General features: G+C 38.6%; 1 protein-coding gene, 1 long non-coding RNA gene and 1 pseudogene across 3 annotated transcripts in view; 2 read left to right on the forward strand and 1 right to left on the reverse strand.

Moving 5' to 3' along the window:
• Positions 1 to 24,139, forward strand: part of OXR1 (oxidation resistance 1) — a 354,710-nt gene that overhangs the window by 217,625 nt on the left and 112,946 nt on the right. The window lies entirely within an intron of this gene.
• LOC115940395 (uncharacterized) overlaps positions 8,239 to 24,139 on the reverse strand; it is a 53,044-nt gene continuing 37,143 nt past the window's right edge. The window contains exon 9 of the long non-coding RNA XR_014144334.1: positions 8,239 to 8,357. This is a non-coding gene — a long non-coding RNA (uncharacterized LOC115940395). The remainder of the gene's footprint in view (positions 8,358 to 24,139) is intronic.
• Positions 14,385 to 14,526, forward strand: LOC115940397 (small nucleolar RNA SNORA62/SNORA6 family; annotated as a pseudogene).

Genomic DNA, 24,139 nt, shown 5'->3' on the forward strand with positions numbered 1-24,139 from the left:
TCCTCTATTATTGTATGGTTAAACCAGTTTTTATTCTTTTCACTTTTATGAATGATGTCCTAGTAAATATTCTTTTTTAAAATTTATTTTAATACCAGTATAGTTAACATACACTGTTATGTTTCAGGTGCACAATATAGTGATTCAGCACTTCCATACATCATCCAGTGCTCATCACAAGTGCCCTCCTTAATTCCTATCACCTATTTCACCCATTCCCCCACTACCTCTGGTGAGCATCAGTTTGTTCTCTGTGGTCAAGAGTCTGTTTCTAGGTTGTTGTTTTTTCCTTTGCTCATTTGTTTTGTTTCTTAAATTCCACATATGAGTGAAAGCATATGGTATTTGCTTTATGATTCTCAGTATTTAGAGTAAATCACTAGAATTGGAGTTGCTGGGTCTGATGGGTATGAACATTCTTATGATTTTTTAAATTCAAATGTATTAAATCATCTTCTAGTTAGGCGGGACCAATTTACATTCCCTCCAATAGTATATGAGAAGTTGACTTCACTTTCACAACAGTATTTTTGCTAGTAAAAGCATCTTTGCCATTTTAAAGGTGGAAAAAAAAATCATTTCTCTATTAATTTATCACAGTCTGTGTATCTTTTTTTTTTTTTTAAAGATTTTATTTATTTATTTGAGAGAGAGAATGAGATAGAGAGAGCATGAGAGGGGGGAGGGTCAGAGGGAGAAGCAGGCTCCCCGCCGAGCAGGGAGCCCAATGCGGGACTCGATCCTGGGACTCCAGGATCATGACCTGAGCCGAAGGCAGTCGCTTAACCAACTGAGCCACCCAGGCGCCCCACAGCCTGTGTATCTTGAAGGTATGCTCCAACGTTTCATTTTGTTTTCTTTTGTTCTTTCCTGCCTGGCCTGACCCCTCTCACTATATTCCAACTGCATGTGACTGGAGTCAGGGTCTGTTGTTAGTAAGCACCAGGAGGAGATAGGATGTTGCCAGTAAGCCAGTCATCCTTTATGAAAATATGGGAAAATATAGATTTCCCAAAATTATTTATAAAATCAGGAAGTCTTGATGTGCCCTCATCCTCAAATTAGTTTCCTTCCAAACACATAGAGTGTAAAATATTTTTTTTAAAAGATTTATTTATTCATTTGAGAGAGCGAGAATGAGAGAGAGTACATGAGACGGGGGAGGGTCAGAGGGAGAAGCAGGCTCCTCGCGGAGCAGGGAGCCCGATGCGGGACTCGATCCCGGGACTCCAGGATCATGACCTGAGCCGAAGGCAGTTGCTTAACCAACTGAGCCACCCAGGCGCCTGAGTGTAAAATATTTTTATGTAGTCTGCAATATATAAAAGGAAGAACAACAAAAAAATGACTTCTAATGTTTTTCATCTTGTTTTTCCACATTTTAAAAATACTATATGGTAGATAATACTATCATCCTTCTGAGCTAAAACTATCAATTAAAATCTCTACAATATATCTCAAGAAGTGGCAACTAAAAATGTATTCAGTGTATTAGGTTGTATACTATTTAATAATGGTTGCCTGTGGGTGATGGGCTTATGATGGGTGGTTGTTATTTTATTTTCATTACTTTTTTGCATTGCATAGATGTTTAATATTGAATATTAGTAGTCCTCTCTAACAATAAAGACTTTAATAGAACTTTAAATTTTAATGAAAAAACACTTTAAGATGTCTTAGAAAACAATTCCTTGAATTGCTTTAAAAATCCGGAATAAACAGAAGCAACCTAAACATTTGTAAGGATTAAATGGAAAAACTTTAAAAACCAGGCTATGCAGTGTACTAATTGTATGCCGTTAACACTTGACCTCAAGCCAACAATCGCACTTTTGTAAAAACCCAAACCATCTTTTATTTTTTTTTATTTTTTTTCAAACCACTTTTTAAGTATATTTTCAAACACCTTTTGAAAAATGAATCGGGTAAAAACAATTTCAAAAGGACTGTGACTTCCTATTGCTGAAGGGATAAGCCAAGATGTTGTGTGTAGTCAGAAAGCTTGGCTTTCAGAGGGAAAGAAAACCTGTCACAACTCAGCATCAAGCACAAATGTTAGTTATTAAAGGGCATTTGCGAACCACATTAGAAGTTCTACAGGCGTCTCTTTATTAATGATAGTATCTATTGTTTGAATTTTTTCTACATGCTGGGCAGTCTGCTATGTGCTGTACATGCGCTCTCTTTGTGAAGACTTTAAAGGATTTTTTTTTTTTTTTTAGTTATCCAATTTTATGAATGAGGAAGTAGGCCAGAGAAAGAGCTTGGCTAAGATCACCCTTTGGTCAACAATAGGGTAGGGTTTAATCTCAGGATTGTTTTATCCTAACGCTTGCTCTTAGCTATTACTTGTAATAGCTATCTGCCATCTAATCTAAACTGCTTTTCTTCCAGCTATAAATGACTCTCCACTGCTTTCAAGAATAGCTGTCACTGAGTCAGACTACATGCAACTTACTTCTCTGTCATTTTGCTTCTAATCATCGCTCTTCGCTACAGCACTTGCTGAGTGCACAATCTCGCTCACTGGCCCACTTTGCTTCAAGCTGGAAACCCCATGTTCTTCCTTTGACCCCCAAAGCACAACTAAACATTAGAGTGACACTTTATTGGGTATTGGAGGTTGGAAGAGAAGAAATGGTGAAGGTGATTTCTGCAAAAAGCTGGAAACAGTATTCAGTATACGTAGATTTGGTATCGGTCACCACTGTTCCTAAGAACTTACCCACAATTCCTCAACACAGGGGATTTCTTTCTCAGACTCAGGCCTCTTGACACATTGCTGGAACCTTTGCTTTTCTTCTGCAGCCTCTTCTAATAACCTCCATCTGGCTTCCAACTCTCCAACATGTTGGAGAACATGGGGTTTCCAGCTTGAAGCAAAGTGGGCCAGTGAGCGAGATTGTGCACTCAGCAAGTGCTGTAGCGAAGAGCAATGATTAGAAACAAAATGACAGAGAAGCAAGTTGCATGTAGTCTGACTCAGTGACAGCTAGAGAAAAAGATGTCATTTCAAATCTGCAGTCAATCCTTTGTAAAGGTGAAGGTGGAGCTCCTGAGTGGATGGCACTATCCTTCACAGAATATCTTAGTGAGTTACTCAGTACAGACCTAGGGCCAGAGCCTGGTCTGGAATGGGTGGTGGGGGGAGGGGGGTGGGCATGGAGAGCTCAACAGCTGGGAAGGTTGCACAGCTTTACAAAGGATTGGCTGCAGATTTGAAATGACATCTTTTTCTCTAGCCTCTCCTGAATCAAACGCTTCCACTCCAACAACCTCAGCAAACTTTATATATTAGTCAGAGAAACAGAATCATAGGAAATATATATAAAAATATATATAAAATATAAATATATATAATAAAATATAAAATATATATAAAATATCTCCAAAGAAACAGAACCATAGAAAATATATATAAAATATTATATATTATTTATACACATTATATGTTTTATATATATGTACATAAAAGTAATACATAAAAATATATATAATTTATCTCTCTATCTGTAGATATTTATTTTTAAAAATTGGTTCATGTAATGTGGGAGCTGGCACCCCAGAAATCCACGGGGCAAGCTGGCAGGCTGGAAATTCAGGTGAGAATTGATGTTGCCGTCTTTAGTTTTAAATCTGCAGGGCAGGCCAGGCAAGCTGGAAAAGTTTCTGTGTCCCGGTCTTGAGCCCTAATTTCTTCTTCTTCAGAAAATTTCAGTCTTGGGGCGCCTGGTTGGCTCATTCAGTCGGTTAAGCATCTGCCTTCGGCTCAGGTCATGATCTTGGGGTCCTAGTGTCGAGCCCCACATCAAGCCCCACATTGACAGGGAGTCTGCTTCTCCCCCTCCTGATGCCCCTCCTCACCATTCATGCTCTCTCTTGCTCTCTCTCTCTCAAATAAATAAATAAAATCTTAAAAAAAAAAAAAGAAAATCCCAGTCTTGTCTGTTAAGACCTTCAACTGATTGGCTAAGACCTATCCACATTAATGGAGGGTAATTCGATTTACTCAACATCCACAGATTTAAATGTTTATATCATATAAAAATTACCTTCACAGCAACATCCCAATTGGTATTTGACTAAACAACTGGGAATATCACCTAGCCAAGTTGACACATAAAATTAACCATCACATTCTAGATATTTGAATTCCTGTTATGTGCCAGACCCAAACATGGTCTTACCGTCAGTGTGCTTAAAGATTAGTTGGAAATTTTTGCCTGTAGTTCTTTGAAATGGCCCATACTATCAGAAAGATCCACTTACCCATTATGCCCTCAACCCCTGTATGCAGTACCATCAGATTTGCAGAATTGGGGTGAGGGCTAAGACTTCCAATGGCAGCTTTGGCTTTATTGTGTTAAGAGTAAGGAAACACCGTCACCCTAGGGATATTCTGGACATGATTCCAGTTATTCCAGGCAAACAGCAACATTTATGACTGTGGAGGAGCCTTGTTAGCTACTGAGAAGAAACTGTCTTCAGGTGTAATGGTGATGGTTGTGTGGCATGATGGAGATGGACAGTCCTAAGCTGAAAATCCCAGAGTTGGGCAAAGCTCTACAATGTTGAACAAAACCTTCCTTTTTCCCTTTCATTGCCTATAAAATAAGAGTGATTTTTTTCAGAGCTTTAGTAAGGTCAAATGAAAAAAATATATAAATTTTCCAGCAGCATGTTTCATACTGTTTAAATGGTAGTTTTCTTTTGAGTCAAGGCTGGGTCACAAGAAATTAAAACTGACCCAATCATAGTCAGAAGAAGATAGAGATGATAATGATTGGGCAAGCGGCAACACCCAGAGTCCAGGCTTCATGGAGATGGACTTGGTCCCAGAAAGTCAAGAGTCAAGGTTGTCTCTCTCTCCCTGCTTCCCCAGGGTCTTTCATTTTCACTCTTCCCTGTAAGTCTTTTCCATTCTCGACTATAGACTAGTTTCTTTCCTTACCCATTAGTTTGCTCATGGCTTTTGTTGTTATGACTTCAGTTAGGCTCTAACTCTACAGTCTTTGATCTTCAGAATTCATCTCTTCGTTGTGATTGCCCAGACTGTCTTCCCATGGAAGAGTAGCTCTTGAGTCAAGTGTCAGGTGAGACCGCATCCTACAGTCTGCTCAAGGAAAGGCTCATGAAGATCCGTATGCCAGCATAGGCCACTCTGTGGGGATGGAAAATATGTAGACTTGGATGACATCCCCAGACATGCCCACCACTTGTAGCTGCAGTGAAATCATATCACCTTGAACTTATTCAGACTCAAACCCCATATAAAGTATAGGATGTGCCTCCATTACTGTCACCTAAACCTCGCAATAAGTAAGTCTACTAAAATAATAGAGCTTAATCTGAATAATAGAACTAAAAAGTAGAGTATACCAACAAGCAAACAGAAACACTGTGTAATTCCCCATCCATATCCCATTCCCCACTAAGGTTTCATAACTATCTTAAAGGCAATGTGGTTTGAGTGTCCAAATATCTGCATATAGACTTTCCTTTTGTTTTTCTTTAAAACATACTTTAATGTTCTTAAGCACTTCTGTACATGTTGTGTATACACAAAACCATGCATACCATGTATATGGATGATTTAATAATTTTTTCACTCAAATTTGGCAATATATGTTTCTTAGTGCTTCCTTGTTGACTTAAAATTTGTCCTTATGGGGGCACCTGGGTGGCTCAGTTGGTTCAGCATCCGACTCTTGGTTTCCACTCAGGTCCTAATCTCAGGATCATGAGGTCGAGTCACATGTCTGGCTCCGCACGCAGCTGGCGGGGGGGAGGGTGGGATGTGTTTGAAGATTCTCTCCCTCTGCCTACCCCCCCAACTCACGCACCTTCCCCCCCCGCCAGAATGAATAAATGAATCTTTAAAAAAAAATCGCCCTTATGTAAGCTGCTACTCCATGTGGTGACATTATCGTTGGTCATTCCAAATGGAATACAATTATTCTGAGTTATAGATGGTGCTGATTGATATTTGATCTGATTAGTTTGGTTAATTATGTTGCTAAAACAGGATCTTACTAAATTTAATTTAAAAGACTTATCTAAGGTTTATGCAACTAATTCGTTTTAGAGCCAAAATATTTGACTCCTGTACGTGTGCCTCCCTTCCCGAATTTATCATCTTCCTGTAAGATTTGCTGTGTTCCACAGTCATGGACTACCGAGTTATATGAAAAATGTAGGCTGTTAGTAGCCAAGAACTGCAAAACAGGAAAACATGGCTATCTCAGGAAAAGGCATTGCTAGTAATGGACAGAGAGTGCAAAACTTATTCCGTGTTCATGGGAATATATGTTCATATGTACCATCTTTTAACAGGGGACACAAAATATGTAATTAGTTGGATAAATCTGCATATTCATATGAACTTTAAAAATGCTTAGATGCCATCTTTTCATTTTCTGTCATATACAGTATTGTTGATAACCACCAAATTAGATATGGTATTAGTTTTTAACTTTCTGTGAAATTCTATGAGTATTGTTCTTTTTTTTCTAAAAGATTTTATTTATTTATTTGACAGAGAGCGAGCACAAGCAGGGGGAGAGGGAGAAGCAGAGCAGGGAACCCGAGGTGGGGCTAGATCCCAAGATCCTGGGATCATGACCTGAGTGGAAGGCAGACGCTTAACAACGTCTGAGCCACCCAGGCGCCCCTATGAGTATCATTCTTATTAAGACTTGCAGCATTAGAAATCACTGCTTTTGAACTCATCCGTGAGTTTTCTGTGGACAGATGCAGAAATTTAAGCAGTAACAAAACTCAGTTGCTTTACTAAAGTGCTGGATTGCATGATTTTAAACCAGGGACAAAGAGAAAAGAGGAAGAGTTTTATTGAATAAAACTGTCTATTGCCTTTCCAGCACACAGCTGATGGAGAAATGCTTGTACAGCTATTTGTAATAACATGGAAGGCATGCCTAGTATTTGATAATGGTTATATAAGTTTTTCTTGTTCTCAGAATGGTTCTCAAAAAGTTTATATAATATGCCTGAAGACTATACCAGGAAGGAAGCATTTCAGAAACGATTGAAGCTGCTTTTGTATGTGCACAAGCATGTGAGCGTGTTCATGTGGCCTGTGTACACGTGTATGTATATGATTCATACATCTCTTTGCATGAAATATTTTGAGGTACCACAGGCTGTCATTCTGGATAAAAAGCCACATCAGATTACAATCAGTTAATAGGTCAGACGCTACATAATGCTCTCTTCAGCTCAGATTTCTTGAAAGAGTTTACTCTACAATTCCTAAAGAAATGGTCTCTGTAATGTTTTAAACTAAAATTTAAAAAATTATCAAAATTAAAACTACAGGAATTAAAACACAAAGGTATGGCTACCTTTCAGCATTACTGATCTGGTTTCTGTCTGAGGTCTCTTTTATAGGTCAGATGTTCTTCCTTCTCCAACAAGACTCAGCTGAGGCTTACCTAATAGCTTGCTGTAATTGAACCAACCACCTTAGTTTGAAACGACATAAACACTAAGCTTCGATGAATGGAAATTAGTTATTTGTGATAAGGCCCTTTTTATTTCCTGGTTGAAAGCAACCACTACAAATTAACTAGTCATCCTAACAAGAAAATACTCATATTGTTTTTATTAGGTGTGATTATAATCCATTCTTGTCCCATTATACCATGATATAAGTATCTTTGAATGAGTAGAACTATATTGAGGAACTTTCTGGAAGAATGGAAGATGATAACTTGAGGCCCCTCTTGAGATCTTTTGGGAGAATTTGGTGGGTGAGAAAATAGTGGTTAAGAGCATGGGCTTTGGTATCACACCAGAGTAGGACCTCTCTAAGCTTCTCAAGGACTTCTTTTTAATTTTCTCTAAAATGGGATTAATAATAGGTCCTGCCTCAGATGCACCATGTGAAGTATTTAGCAGATGTATTCGTTTCCCTGTTGCAGTTGTATCAAATTACCAACAAGTGAGTGGCTTAAAACAACACAAATTTATTATCTTATAGTTCTGGTGGTCTGAAGTTCAAAATGCATCTCACAAGGCTAAAGTCAGTATGTGGGTAGGGCTGCTTTTCTTTCTGGAGACTCTAGGGAAGGATCCATTTTCTTGCCTTTTCCATCTTCCAGTAGCCAGCAGTGGCCAGTCAAGTCTTTCCCATCACTCAGCCACCAACTCTCCAGTCTCCCTTCTCTACTTAATGAGAACCCCTGTGATCACACTGGTCCCATCAGGATAATTTCCTATCTCGAGGCCAATTAATTAGCAACCTTAATTCCTCTTTGCCATGTAAGTAGGGTCACATGTTCCCAGGTTCCAGGGATTAGGACAGGGACACTTTTGTTCTTCCTACCACAGCAGAGTACCTGCCACTAAGTAAACACACAGAGGATGTTAGTTTTTGCTGTTCTTAATCCCCCAGAAAGGAAGCAGCCCTCTCTGAATGGTTTTTGTTGTTAAAGAGGATGCCATCTGACCAATGTCCCAGAAACCAGATAAGCACAAAGCCCTCCCACACTGCATTTCAGTACCTTTTGCAAACATCGTTCTGGCACTCTGCCTTTAAAGCTGTGGAAGAACAGGGTTGTTACGTCCGACCTCAGTACACATGGTCTACGGCTTTCCTGTTCTCTTGCTACACTTCTTTCTTGAGGATACTTTCTGTGAGGGTATCAACTCACCTATATGTAGCAGACTCCCCCCAGGTAGAACTTTCTGTCAAGCTTAAAGCACCAAGTAGAACTTTCTGTCAAGCCTAAAGCACCGCATGTCCAGCTTGAGCTGGGAAACTCCTCCTTAATCTTCTGTGTCCCAGAAAATATCTCCAGAATTCAAGTGACCATTTTTGACTCAAAATATCCTTAATCCTTGCTGGTTGCCAGAGTGGCCCTACTCTTCCTGACATGCACACGTGAACATGGACTCCTTCCCACCCTCACAAGTGCCCTCCAAGTTCAAGCTTCTTGTGCCCTTGTCAGGACTATAGGCAGAGCCTCCTAACTGTCTCGTGCTTTCCTTCCTTCACTGATTTGTGCCTCCATCCCCAGGAAGCCTCAGGTCCTTCCTTTCCAGTCCTTTGGCCTCCATCTTTGTCAGCACACTGAAGGGCTCAGGGAATTCTTTTTAAGCACCTACCATTTGCAGACATTGTACTTAGACATTGTACATGCACGATCTCATTTAATCCTAATGTAATGCCCTGGCAGGAAGGTGTATTTTCTCCTTTTTCATTAGTGAGGCCGTGGGAGGCTAAAGAGCTTTATATAACTCAGCCAAAGCTACACAGTCAGTGACAGAGAGAATTCAAACTCAGATGTATCTGATTTCAGAGACCCTAGCTCTACCACTATACCCTGGAGCCCTGCCATTTGACTTTGTTTTTAAGGCTTCGGTTTTATGAAGGCTCGTTGGAGTTTATGTATTTTAGTGGCAGATCTTCCAGTAGCCTAATGACAAACATATCGTAGTTTGGTCATCTTGGTGGTGGTTTCTGAGGACAACTTGAGGACTGCTATATGTATTATTTTTTTTTTAAATCAGAGTTCTAGGACTTGTCAAACCTCTGCCTTTGACATGGCTTGCAGATTAATCCAGGTGCAGTTCTTATATCTGCATAAAAAGAGGGGTGGTGTGGGAAGGAAGGCATTTGTCCATGTGTGGGTGGCTTTTACCCATGTTAAATTAGGGCATTTGTGGAGTTAAATAATCCTGATAAGTCTGTTCCCTTTCCATTAGAGATCAACTCTCAGTGACAAGCCAAAGCATGCTTTTCTTCTTTTACCAAAACACCCACAAAGGAAACAGAAACCAGTTTAGCAACTTTGTAAGTGGGTGCAAAGGATTCCTATAAATAAAGCCTCCCATTGTGCCACTCTAGTCATGCTAGGTTTGGAATGCTGATGGTTTATGTTGTCCTACTCTGAACTCCTACTGACAACCTAGTGAATTAGCTCTAGCTAATTTTGATACTTCTTAGAGGTGACCTTAATTATAAACAATACTCTATTAATAGACTTTGTCCCCCCTCCACCACTGCTCTTCATCCTTTCCTAATTGGTTACTTTCCTGAAGAGAGAAAAAAATAATATAACTCAAACTAGGTGATCTAGTAATAGGAAGAGTGTTGTCTGGCACATTAAGAAGCTTTGTTGTTTATTTATAAAAAGTATAAAAGCAAATACTATACAGAGGAGGTCAATTTTGGCAGCACTTTTTTATTCACATGGTGGCTTTTTCCCTTTATTGATGATGGAACCGTAGAATTTGAAAAGCTGTAAGAAATGGGGCGCCTGTCTGCCTTCAGCTCAGGTCATGATCCTGGGGTCCTGGGATTGAGCCCCATGTCAGGCTCCCTGCTCAGTGGGGAGTCTGCTTCTCCCTCTCCCTCTCACATACACACACACTCTCTCTCTCAAATAAATAAAATCTTAAAAAAAAAAAAAAGCTGTAAGAAATGGACTTTAGTAATATAAGGAAATATCCTTACAAACCTTATTACTTCTTTTGTAGGTAGGAAAATGCAAACAAAATCAACTACTGAATGTGGTTCTTAGATTTTTGTGTAGTTGTGAAAGCTAAACGTAGCAGAAGAAATTGACCTTTACTTCAGAATTAAAAATGCTGTCTGGAGTCATTACTGGGTCAGTAGTCAAAATTGGAATACAGACAACAGATCATATAAAAGTATTATGTCAATGTGAAATTGAAGTTAAAAACAGCTCTGTGGTTATGTAAAAACATCTGTATTCATAGGAAGTATACATAAGTATTTAGGGACAAAGGGCCATGATGCATGTAACTTATGCTCAGATGGTTCAGCAAATATGCACATTGTGTGTGTGTGTGTGTGTGTACATACATAAATATCACAGAGGGAAAGAAAACACAAATGTAAAAGAAAAGGAATAAAATATTAACAGTAGTTGAATCTAGATAAAGAATAGTGAGAAAACATTTGTCCTAAGCAATATTAATTCACATCTTTGAGCAAATGATGCTTGAATCTAAATTTCTAGCCAAAAAGATTATAATTAACAATAGACCTATAAATTCAGCTATTTACTAAACATATCCATTAGGATATTCCACAGGTATTTCAAAATCAACCTTTCCACAATTGGTTTTATTAGGTCCCTTTTAACCTGAGTTCCTTCATTGTTCTGTTACCAAACTAGATTCTTTCCTCTACCCCCCCTACCACATCTCCCCCACCAACACAGCTACACTCTCTGAAGGAATCCTGTTCTATTCTATACTATTCTACCTGTAGTCTCTTCAACGGATCTACTCTTTCAGCCCTCACTGCATTTATTCAGCTTCAATATCACAATGGGTTATAATCACCTCCCAGGTGGTCTTTTGCATTCAGAATGTGTCCCCCTCCAATCCATCTCCTGTATTGCGGATAATTTCATCTCTTAATGCTCTGCTTAAAAGTCTACGTGTCTCTCTAGGAGTGCCTGGGTAGCTCAGTTGGTTAAGCCACTGCCTTCCGCTCAGGTCATGATCCTGGAGTCCCAGGATCGAGTCCTACATCGAGTCCTGCATCCGGCTCCCTGCTCAGTGGGGAGTCTGCTTCTCCCTCTGACCCTCCTCCCTTTCATGCTCTGTCTCTCATTCTCTCTCTCTCAAATAAATAAATAAAATCTTAAAAAAATAAAATAAAAAGTCTCCGTGTCTCCCTATTGCCCTCAGATTGAAATCCACATCCTCAGTATAATTTACAAGGCACATGAAGGCGCGGGTTCTTGTTTATTTCTCTCATCTTATATCTCTTATCTCTCTTTGCCCAAATTTTTCTTACCCTCTCCCTTACCATGCTACAGTCACACTTCACTTTCAGCTGAAGGTTTCTCTAGCCGCCAGGCCTTTGCCCATGTTAGTCTCTCTGCCCTGAACAGTTAGTTTCGTTTTCCCCTGCTTACAACAACTTGTTGAACACATAATCCTATTTGTCTGATTTATTCTTCCTTTAAATCTCAACTTAAATGACATTCCCCTAGAGAACATTCATGACACTCCAAGTCTGACCAAATCAAAATTAAAATCAAAATAACAAAAAAATTGGATTATTATGAATACATTTTTGAAACTAGCATAAAGTGTGTACATATTCATTCAGTCAAGGTTTTCCACAGATACTCATTGAACACCTGTTATATGCCTAGCAACTTCTGGTTGGGTCATTGGACAGATATTTATTGACCTCCTACAATGTTACAGAGGGCATTTTGGATGTGAAGACTTGAACATTCTTAGAGCTTAAATTCTAGTGGGGGTGACTATTCAGAAACATAGAAATGTATAATGTCAGTTAGTGATAAATGTCATGAAAGGAAACCATACATGAGGTGCTTCCTTGGGTACTGGAGTCTCTAGTGAAGAGGTGTATGAACAGGGACCTAAATATAATGATGAAGCAAAGTCAGGCCAATGTCTGGGAAGGACATTCTAAGAAAAGGGGAGCCTCAAGTGCAAAGGCCTTAGGCCAGGAGAATGCTTGGTGTGTTCAAGGAACAGCCAAGAGACGTGTGTGTGTTACACTCAGTCAGCAAGAAGATAAGGATGGAAGGGAGTTGTTAGGGCCAGATCCTGTGATGGTGAACAGTGAATCCACTCTGTCAGGTCTAATTTAGTCTGAGTATCAATTTTAATTGTCCTCATGATTTTGTACTTAGACTGAGAACACAAACTGGACTGCATGCATTAGTGGGGAAAAGGGATATTGAGGACCAAGGACAACACGAGGGAGTCTCTCAAGTGCAAAGATGTTGCCCTGAGAATTACTGAGCCAGAACTGTTAGACCCTGGAGAACTGGACGGGTATCAGAAAGGTGAGAGCAGGTGGAGAAAAGTCTTTGTCCTGTGTAAACTAGCATCGCTGGTCAGACACCCTGACACCCCAGTCTCTTCTCTTTGCCCCTTTCCATCCCCACTCTTTCCTGATTGTTCCAAAATTAACTTATCTGAAGTCTAGGATCCTTTCTAGCCTTTGGATAGTGATGGAGATGTACTATAGCAGTGACTTTTGTCAGGAAGTGTAATACATTGTTTTAAAAAATAAAGTAATGAATTCCAGTTTTTACATCAGTTTCTAGCCACATGGCCTAAATAGACCAAATATAGTATAATTTTAATGTACATACCTCTGTATGGTAAAAAAAAATGTACAAACAAATAAACAAAAGTTCATTCTAGGGCGCCTGGGTGGCTCAGTTGGTTAAGCGACTGCCTTCGGCTCAGGTCATGATCCTGGAGTCCCGGGATCGAGTCCCACATCGGGCTCCCTGCTCAGCAGGGGGTCTGCTTCTCCCTCTGCCCTCTTCCCTCTCATGCTCTGTGTCTCTCATTCTCTCTCTCTCAAATAAATAAATAAAATCTTTAAAAAAAAATAGGAAAAAAAAAAAGTTCATTCTATTTTTTCAAGAGAGCTGCTTTTTTCCAGGATTGATTTATATGACTGAAAGATCTTGAATTATTTTCTAAAATGATATGTATTCCATTTTCTTTTCTTATTAATCAGTCTCTAATCATTTCATCATTTTTCTCTTTCATTTTCTTCTACTTGATCTTTGTTTCCCCTTCTCGATGTCCATAATCCTAAAGATTTTCTTCCTTTGGCTGAAAAAAATTTTTTTTCTGATAAGCATACTATTTTCAAGTTTATGCAAAATAAATGTAAGTAAAGGTAGAAGAGAAACTGGAGCAGAACATCATATAGAAATGAGGACAGTATGCTTAAGGTACATTATTCATATTCAGTGAAATTTTATAATTAATAATTATAATAATTTATAAAGTAAAAAGTTAAAAATATATACTATTAGGCAGTCTCCAAAGCACCATTGATGTAAATATTTTAATCAGACATTAACTTTAATGTATTTCTTTTAGAGTATTATAATTTTCACATACTATATAGCCTGTTATGTGTATAACCATTCATTTTCTTCTACAGACATTATCATAAGATCTTGAAATCCAGCCTAAAACTCATTTGTCACTATGATCTGCACTTTTTTCTTTTATTTCTTTTCTGTATCTCTTCTCTTGATAATTTTGAATTTTCTGAATCAGACAGTTAAGAAAAGCTTTTTTTAGAATATGAAAACACTAATTTAAAAAGATATATGCACCCCCTATGTTTACTGCAGCATTATTTATAGTAGCCAAATTATGGAAGCAAACCAAGTGCCCATTGATAGATGAATGGATAAAGATGTGGAATACTACTCAGCCATAAAAAAGAATGAAACCTTGTCATTTACAGCAACATGGATGGATCTAGAAAGTATAATGCTAAGTGAAATAAGTCAGGGAAAGACAAATACTATATGATCATTCATATGTAGAATTTAAGAAACAAAGGAAAAAAGAGACAAACCAAACAACAAACTCCACTATAGAGAACAAACTTGGCTGGCCAATGAACTCACAAGTGTAGGTAGGGTGGTACATGAGGGGCAAGTCTTTCACTAACCCCACAAGGGTCTCTGGTCCAATGAGTGAAGTTTGATAGTAACTGTTATTACAAGTAAGAAAAAAAGAAATAGAGAACAAACTGTTGGGTACCAGAAGAGAGGTGGGTGGGGAGATGGGTGAAATAGGTGACGGGGACTAAGTCTACATTTAACGTGATGAGCACTGAATAATGTATAGAATTGCTAAATCAATATATTGTACACCTGAAAATAATATAACACTATGTTAACTATATTGGAGTTAAAATTAAGAAAAAAATAAAACATAAAAATATGAAATAAAAGGTTTTTTTTTTTTTAAAGATTTTATTTATTTATTCATGAGAGACAGAGAGAGAGAGAGAGAGGCAGAGGGAGAAGCAGGCTCCCAAGGAGCAGGGAGCCCGATGTGGGACTCGATCCCAGGACCCTGGGATCATGACCTGAGCCGAAGGCAGACGCTTAACCATCTGAGCCACCCAGGCGCCCAAAATAAAAGGTTTTTAAAAAAATGTTGAGTATAGTTCACTCATGGTATTACAGTTTCAGGTGTACAACATAGTGATTCAACAACTCTCTACATATGCTATGCTCACCTGTCACTATGCCATTCTATTACAATATCATTGACTGTATTCCCTGTGCTGTGCCTTTCATCCCCATGACTTATTCATTCCATAACTGGAAGCCTGTGGCTTCCACTCCCCTTCACCCATTTTGCCCATTCCCCCTACTCTCCTCCCCTCTGGCCACCATGTTTCTTCTCTGTATTTATAGGTCTGATTCCGCTTTTTGCTTGTTTGTTTATTCAGGCTTTGTTTTGAAAAGTTCATCCTAAGAAATTTCTGTATTATAAAGACTGTTATATAAACATGGCTTATCTTGACGTGGAAGGCAATATGTGAGACATCTACACATACTTGTATAGCTCTCTCGTCATGATAATTTAACAAGCTAGTGTTTATTGAATACTTATTACATGCCAAGTACTGTTCTAAGTACTTGTATGTATGAAATCTTTTAATCCTTCTAGCAGCCTTATGAGGTAGGAAGTGTTAAAATCCTGGTTTCATAGATGATAAAACTGAGAGGCAGAGAGGTCGATGATTGATCTCAGACCTCATGTCTGGAAGGTGGAGAAACAGAGATTTGAACCCAGGCAGACTGGCTCTGGAACCTTAACTGTTCCTCACTCTGCAACCTTTGCATTCACTGATGTAGCCCAGCCAAGGCAGGAGGTACGCTGACTACTGAGTACAGATTGCTGAGGAATGGAACAGGAGGGAAGAATAGAATGGAAAACATGCTCCCTGCTTAATATGTGACATTTTTCCTAAGAGAAAAAGCACAGAACTATGAGAGACTTCTTTTCTTTAGTCACAAAGTATGTTCACAATTTAAAAGGGTGTGTGTATCAGATGGCTGAATCAGCACAGTAACCCCTGTGCTTAGCACAGGCTTGCCTCAAACTGGTCGACGCTCAGGAAACAACACTAAGTTTTATTACATGCTCCGTGATTTGCTTTAGTTAAAGCTCTTTTACGCATGCTAAACTTACAGGAATTTTGTGAGGTACTTCTTTTCCCATGAAGCCTAACACTTAAAATACCCAACAATAAGGGGTACTATAAGCAGTTCAGAATTTCTTTTAAGAATACCATCTTTGTTCAAAAAAAAATTAGTTAAACACTTGATAAGTAACTTTTCTCCTAGAGAAGCTAGATGTTTTCTCTGGACCAGGGAAAGTGTTCTTGGTCTTTTGCAGAGTGCATTTTGAAAAGGGTGCACACTTGCAATCACATCTCAGGTTAAGACTGTATCCTTGGCATTGTAATGTGATTCTAGCAAAAGCACTTTTATAATCCTACCTGCCAACAATTAACATCTATAAATAGGAAGATCACATGACTCCAAAATTACCCAAGTCTTGGAAAGAGTTTTTATCATAAATTTTCCTTTAGCAAAGCGTCTTTTCTCTACCATCTTCAAAAACAAAATTCATTTTGAACAAGCTCTAATTATGTGATCAAGCAGAATTCTCCATGTCATAAAAATAAACCAACAGACGTGGACATTTAAAGTAACATTATCATAGTTAATGATAATGTACTGTACACTTAAATTTCTTTAAGAGGATGTATCTCATGCTAAATTTTCTTACCATAATAAAATTTTTAGAATGCTTTCAAAAAAATTAAATAAAATCACATTATCATAAATTGGTCAATCTACATGCTGTAATAACATATAAAAAATAAATGAAAAGTAAACTAGGCTTTAGTTTTCTAAGAGAAAGAATCTAGAATAAAAACTAAAGGAGATGTAGAAGCAGTGGCATTTCTGATCACAGCATTTAAAATATACTTTTTAAAGATTTTATTTATTTGACAGAAAGAGACACAGTGAGAGAAGGAACACAAGCAGGGGGAGTGGGAGAGGGAGAAGCAGGCTTCCCACTGAGCAGGGAGCCCGATGCGGGGCTCGATCCCAGGACCCTGGGATCATGACCTGAGCCGAAGGCAGTTGCTTCACGACTGAGCCACCCAGGCACCCCAAAATATTTTTAAATGAGAGCCTCTTAGCAGCCTGGATCCCAAAGATGATGGGCAGCTAAGAGAAAGGAATGTCCAAGAGCCAGTACTACTCATAGGAAACTGTTCATCGGATGCCTAGTGGACGGGTCTAAGCACAATTAAAAGATTGATCTGGTCTTACAAAGCCCTGAAAGAACTACACTTAGCTGACAAGTGAGTCAAGTCTAACTCCTATCAGATTCCTAATGAGAGCAAATAAGAAAGAGCAAATGACAAAATATTGGGAAATACATATCTTGTATAGATACGGCACATATATAGATGTAGTTATTTCCTCATAGAGGCACCTGTCATATCCCAGTTCACAAGTGTGTTTGATATGAATGCATAAGTGTTTTTGTAGCTTTCTTGTTTGTATTCAAACACGATGCAAATATAGGTAACATTACCATCTATGTGAGACGTAGAAATGTCAAAGCCCTCCTTTGCATATTCTGCAGATGTTGAGAACCATGCATTTATATTTTGTCCAGGGTTTGTGTGTGTGTGTTTCTTCTTCTAACATGAAGTCTTGCTTTTAAAAAGAGCCAGATCCTACCCCCAAATAAAATACAGAATTATATGTATGGATCTCAGTGAGCTGTGTTGAAGGATCTCATAAAAGTGTGATGACAGGGGAGAATAAAAGAGAAGCGTCCACCAAAATCTTTTCCAGGATTCTGAAGTTTGAGGACATGAACAGGGAGTCCGAGAGCCTCAGGCCCTAGAGGCTGCCATCTGCTTCCATAGAGCTAACAGAGAATGTGGATTAAGAGGGGGCCAGGTAGGAAGGAGAGAGTTATTATGACTTCTATCCATTCACTCAATTACTAAGTGTTTAGCACCATGATGGATATTGTGGAGGACTCTCTCCTTGTCCTAATAGGAAAAAAATACAGAAAGAAATAACCATAATAGTATAATATTAGTATATGGTATACAGTCTCATGATGCAGTAGGAGGTTCTGGGGGGGGGAAAAATCAAACTTAGGTTGGGACAGTGAGCCAGCAGCATTTAAAAATCTGTAAAGGAGGGTGCCTGGGTGGCTCAGTCAGTTAAGCGTCTGCCTTCGGCTCAGGTCATGATCCCAGGGTCCTGGGTTTGAGTCCCACATCGGGCTCTCTGCTCACAGGGAGCCTGCTTCTCCCTCTGCCTGCTTCTCCCCCTGCTTGTGCTCTCTCTCGCTCTCTGACAAATAAATAAAATCTTAAAAAAAAATCTGTAAAGGTACAAAACACCAGCTAGGTTAGTACCCAGCTTATCAAACCTACTGCCTGTCAGAGCTATTAAGACTGAATAATAGATTCATTAAAGGTGGTCATGCCATTGATTTACTTTATGATAAGAAACTGTACAGAAGTTAGATACTGAGTTCTTTTATCTCACTCCATGATAGACTTGTAGGGTCAACTTGGTAACATATTATGCAGAGCGTGCTGGCACTGTTTCCCAAACGTTCAGTGAGCCAAGAGCAAGTCCACAGTCACGAGGCGGGTACAGTTTCCTGTGTGCCGAAACAGAAACTTCCGAATCTCTCACACTGCCACAAGGGGTCAGGCCCCAGGTGGGAGGAGAGGGCACTCTCCTGGAGAGGAAGTCTGTATTACCCAGGGAAGCACAAGAACCACAATCCCTGTCCTCTCTTCCTGAAAGCAGCATATTGCTGGCGGAATAGGTCTGAAAGGAGGACCTCAGAAATGTTCTGCCCTCGCAAAGGTATGTGTAAGTGCTCTCTGCTTTAAACACGTCATTTTGGAAAGTCAGAGAAAGCTGACTTTATGTTGTATTTTTAAAGTCCAGATAAGCTATATGGATATGTTAGTTACTGCCTCTAGAAAGGGCATGTTTGGTAGGGGAGGCCCAGAGGGAGTAAACTCTGTTGAAATACTAAATCTAAATATAGGATATGAACAAGACTTTCTGTGCATGTACATTTTTTGTCCCTGATTTGCTATAGGTGCTGCTGCTAAGTGTGATTCTATCAGGAGGTGCTCTCAGAAATTGATTCAGACACAGTGATTTAGAGTTTGTTTTCATGTCCAGTGGCCATTTATGACAAGTCGTTAGTGACTTCTTTTCATTCATTCACAGGAAATCATTTGTCAGTAAGGTTTCCATATGGTCTTACCTTGTCCCTAACTGAAAAATTGTACACAGGTGGGGAAATACTAGTGATCGAGCCACATGCTCAGATTTTATCAGCAATGCTCTGGGTTTCAATGGCTGGTAATTCATTTCATTAGTCTCTCCTAACCATCCTCTTAACAGTTTGCTTAAATGTATTTGTTTTCCTTTAGTATTTCATTCCTTTAAGTTCTCTGGGCTCCAGAGAAATGAGGAGAGAAATAGGAGGTTTTCGTCTTTTTTTTTTTTTTTTAAAAGTTTTGGTCAAACAAGTCAAAATAACATTATTATTGATGGATCGACCTGTACTTTTAAATAGAAGGAATAAAGATATAAAAAGATCTGAAGCATGTAAGTAACCTCTTTGATTTTTAATGGCATGCAGCAGATGGAATTCATTATTGACTTTTAAAAATGAAATTACCCTGCATTATTATTTATTTATAATTTTGCCTTTCAAAAGAAGTAATTTCCATTACTAGGTTAGTTTTTCCTCATCACAGCAACTATATGACAACATCAGAATGTATAATACAGTTTACCACTTAGTCATGAGGTTTAATGATGTTGAGGATATTATCTCTTTCAGATTAGTAATAAATTTATGAGCATAATGCCTAGTTAAAAGGTTGAGTATCTTTTTGAGTAATTTCAAAAGCAGTTATTTCACATATTATAGGGCAATTTGTGTATGAAACTCTCATTACAGAAACAGAAATGTTTTTAATTAGAAACAATCTAATTTCATCTTTCCAGTTCAGCACACAGATTTTGTGATGGTAATCATGATATATGTAAAATGCCCAAGTAAAATATTTAGATGATTAGTTTAAGCTCAAACAACTTTTTAATTTTAATCAGAAATTCTAAAGCTTTTCAGTCATCAAGGAAGTTAATAACCAGTCATTATAAAATTTAATTTCCAAGCATTGCCCAACATTTAATCATTACATTTAGTTCAAATTTGAGAAATATTAGAATTATCTAGTTTTCCTTCTTCATGATTTAAAAACTATGCAAGAATGGAAAAATCTTTAGTATTAGACATGAAGCTATAGATGTTATAAAAATGTATGCAACCTTTTTTCAAAGCTCCTGTTCACATACAGGACAGCAATTATTTATTATTTTTTTTTTTAAGATTTTATTTATTTGACAGAGAGAGACACGGCGAGAGAGGGAACACAAGCAGGGGGAGTGGGAGAGGGAGAAGCAGGTGTCCTGCTGAGCAGGGAGCTCAATGTGGGTCTCAAACCCAGGACCCTGGGATCATGACCTGAGCCGAAGGCAGACGCTTAACGACTGAGCCACCCAGGTGCCCCAGGACAGCAATTATTTATATAATCAGGAGATCTGATGCAGACAGGTTTCAGACCACCATTGAATTTCAGTGAAGCTTCTGGCTAAATTAGACACCTCCTCCATTCTTCTGCCTGTCCTGCAAGCATCCTCCCCTCCCCCAGCTGCTTCCTCTGCTCCTCCTCTTCTTCCTCCCTCCTTTACCTTCTCTCCTGACACTTGCACACTCAGACATCTTTTTGCATAAGTGGATCTGTTTTCTTCAACAGTGGTCAACATTGTGAAACCGGAGGATGGTAATTAATATTTCATACGTAGCACTTAAGCTTCTTCACCTAGATTATGTAGTTTGCTTCGTCATGCCCATCCATGGGCACTTAATAAATGCTTATTGATTGTCTAGTAAGGTGGTGTTATGACTGATTTTGAGAACTTTAATACCCTGCAGTTGCCACTTCTGTATTTCTTTGATTCTAAGATTGGCCTTTTTTTTTTTCTTTCACAATTTAGTTTTTTAAAATCTGAAAGTATCTTATAATCAATGGTATAACATGGTTTAATTGGCAGGGTTTTGTTTTCCTTTTTTTACTTTTGGCGATGCATCTTATAAGACATTCTGTTTTAGATACGATGAACTATGGCAGTAAAAATATAGATTGATCTGTTACTTGTATAATATACTAAAGGCTGTGTATTTCACATTCAAATATTTTAAGAGTATTCTTTTTCTGTTATGTGGCTTCTCCATGACCAATTTTGGTCTCTCCTCACTACCTTCCTTCACCCTGATTCCCTCACACTGATTCTACCTGTTCTTGAACCAACTGTCTTGACTGAACTCCTCTGGAAAATACTCAGAGAATTTTATTAGTAAATTAATTACCAAAATTTAACTGTAATGAAATGGAAAGAGTACACATTTTTAAAACTGAAGGCTTAGGTTCAAGTTATGGTTCTACTCCTTAAAACTATGAGTACTTAGGGATCCAGTAATTTTTCTCAGAGCTTCAAATTATACATCCAAAGAACAGAAATAATATGAATAATTTCTTCATCATAGGATTGTTAGGACAATTTGTAAAAAGAAAAAAAATTGAACCAGTAAAAATATTGAATATGAAATATATATGAGAGCACTTTATAAACAATGAAGTACTGTTTGATTATAAATTTTAAGCATCAATATTAAACAGAATAGTCTTAGATGAGATTATGTGTAAATGGAAAGTTAGAAAGAAGGAGAAAGAAGGAGAAATTCAAGAATTTGCCCCCAACTAAAGAGAGTAAGTTCTGCATTTTAATTAGCACTGGAAATAATGATAGGACCCCTTAACTCACTGAATCACAAAGAGCACTGTGAAATCTGTCTCCAGAGAACTTCCAGCAATTAGAGTCTTAGTTATTTTGAACCCCAGGGCTGAATGTGTGCCAGTCTCAGAGAGCTTGTATCCTTTATTGAATTAGCAGAACCACAGCCCACAGCACCTCCGTGGCATTAAAAATAAAAGAGGTTACTTAGATCCCCAAATTCCTTTCCTATCTTTGTTCCTTCTGCTTAAGAGACAAATCGATCTGTAAATTACTGTAAGGTTTGGTCCAGAAAAAAAATAACCTAAGTATGTTTAACAGTGGATTTTGGAATCACTGTTTGACAAAGAATTTTGTCTAATGCCCCTGACTTTCAGAGAAAAACACAGTGGAGGTGGGTGGGGTGGTTGCCAGCAGTTAGTACTTTCTTTCTGCATTTGTTTTATTTTAGTTTCTTGGTCTAGTCAAAGCAACCAAACCTTAATTTTTGTCTGTTTGTTGGCCCCCGAGGTTATTTATTTACCAGGCCCTATTACACGTGAAGACTTAAACTAAAATGGAATTTGCACATCAACATACAACAGCTTTACCTTCCACAGAAAGAGAACTATAGGTATAAGCTAATGCCCACTGGGACAAACACTACAAATCATAATAGTAATTGTGGAAAGGGTCCCACTCTCTGGTTCCAGATATTCATGAAGGGGAAATGATACAAAATCAGTGAACCAAATAGGATTAGTCACATACTTATTTCCATAGCCAGGATGCTTTTACTGCCATAAAAAGATTTCAAATATTTTCAGCTTGAAATTTCATCTACAATTGACCAATGAGAAATGAACTCCATGGACAAACATAGGTACCGTTACATAAAAACCAAAAGCGCTTTAGGTTTACACTAGTTAAGATATTTGTGTGCATTTCAGCATTCTCTAATACTTTCATTGTATTGGCTTTCACAGTTTCAAGAACATAATAGTAAAAAATAAATGTCATTGCGGTTTTTTTCAAAACACGTGGTACTTCAGTGGTACTTACAATAGTACCACTTAATGTAAATTCCATTGCTATAGTGAGTGGAAAACACAGACTGTTTTTAAAAGGTAATGTATGTGAGTGTATGTGTGTGTTGTTGTTTTTGAGGATAGGGATACTTTCAAGAGGCAAGTGTAAAGAACAGAAAGAGTTGCGGTATTAAAGGCACTTGCAGGTGAAAAGGGGAATTGAAGAAGATGGAATTTGGTCATTACTTGATAATCATATTTCCTATACTGTCTCTGGCAATGGAGCATCTTCCAATTTCTCATTTCAATCACTTTTTTTAAAAGATTTTATTTATTTGTCAGAGAGAGAGAGAGCACAAGCAGGGGGAGCATCAGGGAGAGGGAGAAGCAGGCTTCCCGCTAAGCAGGGAGCCTGATGTGGGACTTGATCCCAGGACCCTGGGATTATGACCTGAGCCGAAGGCAGACACTTAAACGACTGAGCCACCCAGGTGCCCCTCAATCACTTGATTTCCAAAGACCAAAAGTTGTAACTCTAACATGAACATTTTCCCATCATTAAATGGGATATATACTGGGATTTAAAATTTTTACATACTGAGATTTAAAATTTTTCCCATCTCAATTTATTCACAATAACAGCAAACATTGACATAAGAGTGACTTGGTATTAAGTACTATACTAAGTGCTTTACATATATTAACTAATTAACATGTTAATACATTTTAGCATAATGGTAAGAATCATACATTAAGCTATATTAGCTTATTTTGGTTCATGGAAGCACCATTTTTCTAGATGTTTCGGCCAAGAAATATTGATGTAATTCTAGACGCTTCTTTTTCCTCTCCCACTTTGTCTCTTATCAGCCCAGAGATCCTATTGGCTGTATTCTCAATAAAGATCCTGAATCCGCCCAGTTCTTAGCACCTGCACCGCTCCCTCCTGGGTCCAAACTCCATCGTCTTTTGACTACCATTGCAGTCTAACTAGGACCTTCTCCTTACTGGTCTCTTTCCCTTGCTTTTGCTCTCTCCTGCAAAACCTCCCAACTCCCCGCTCCCCCCTCCTCCTGTCCCACTCCTAGCCAGTCAGCTTTCGGTAAGACAGCTGAGCGGGAGGAATATGCTAAGACATCCATCTCATTCTTTCACTCCTGTGCCTGACCCATTCAGGGGCTCCTGTTTCTTCTCAGAAGCTGAAGTTGCCATCACAGCGTCCAGGGCCTCATCTGATCACTGATCACCCCCCTGCATGGGGGCAAGTGCACACCACACACATACACACCCATTGCCGATCATCTCCTCCTTGTTCACTCCACTGCAACTGCACTGGTCCCTTGAACCTACCAGGCATGCTTCTTTCTCAAGGTTTTT

The sequence above is a fragment of the Leptonychotes weddellii genome, chromosome 4 (assembly GCF_054177405.1).
Source record: "Leptonychotes weddellii isolate Sample4059 chromosome 4, ASM5417740v2, whole genome shotgun sequence".
Taxonomy (NCBI): domain Eukaryota; kingdom Metazoa; phylum Chordata; class Mammalia; order Carnivora; family Phocidae; genus Leptonychotes; species Leptonychotes weddellii.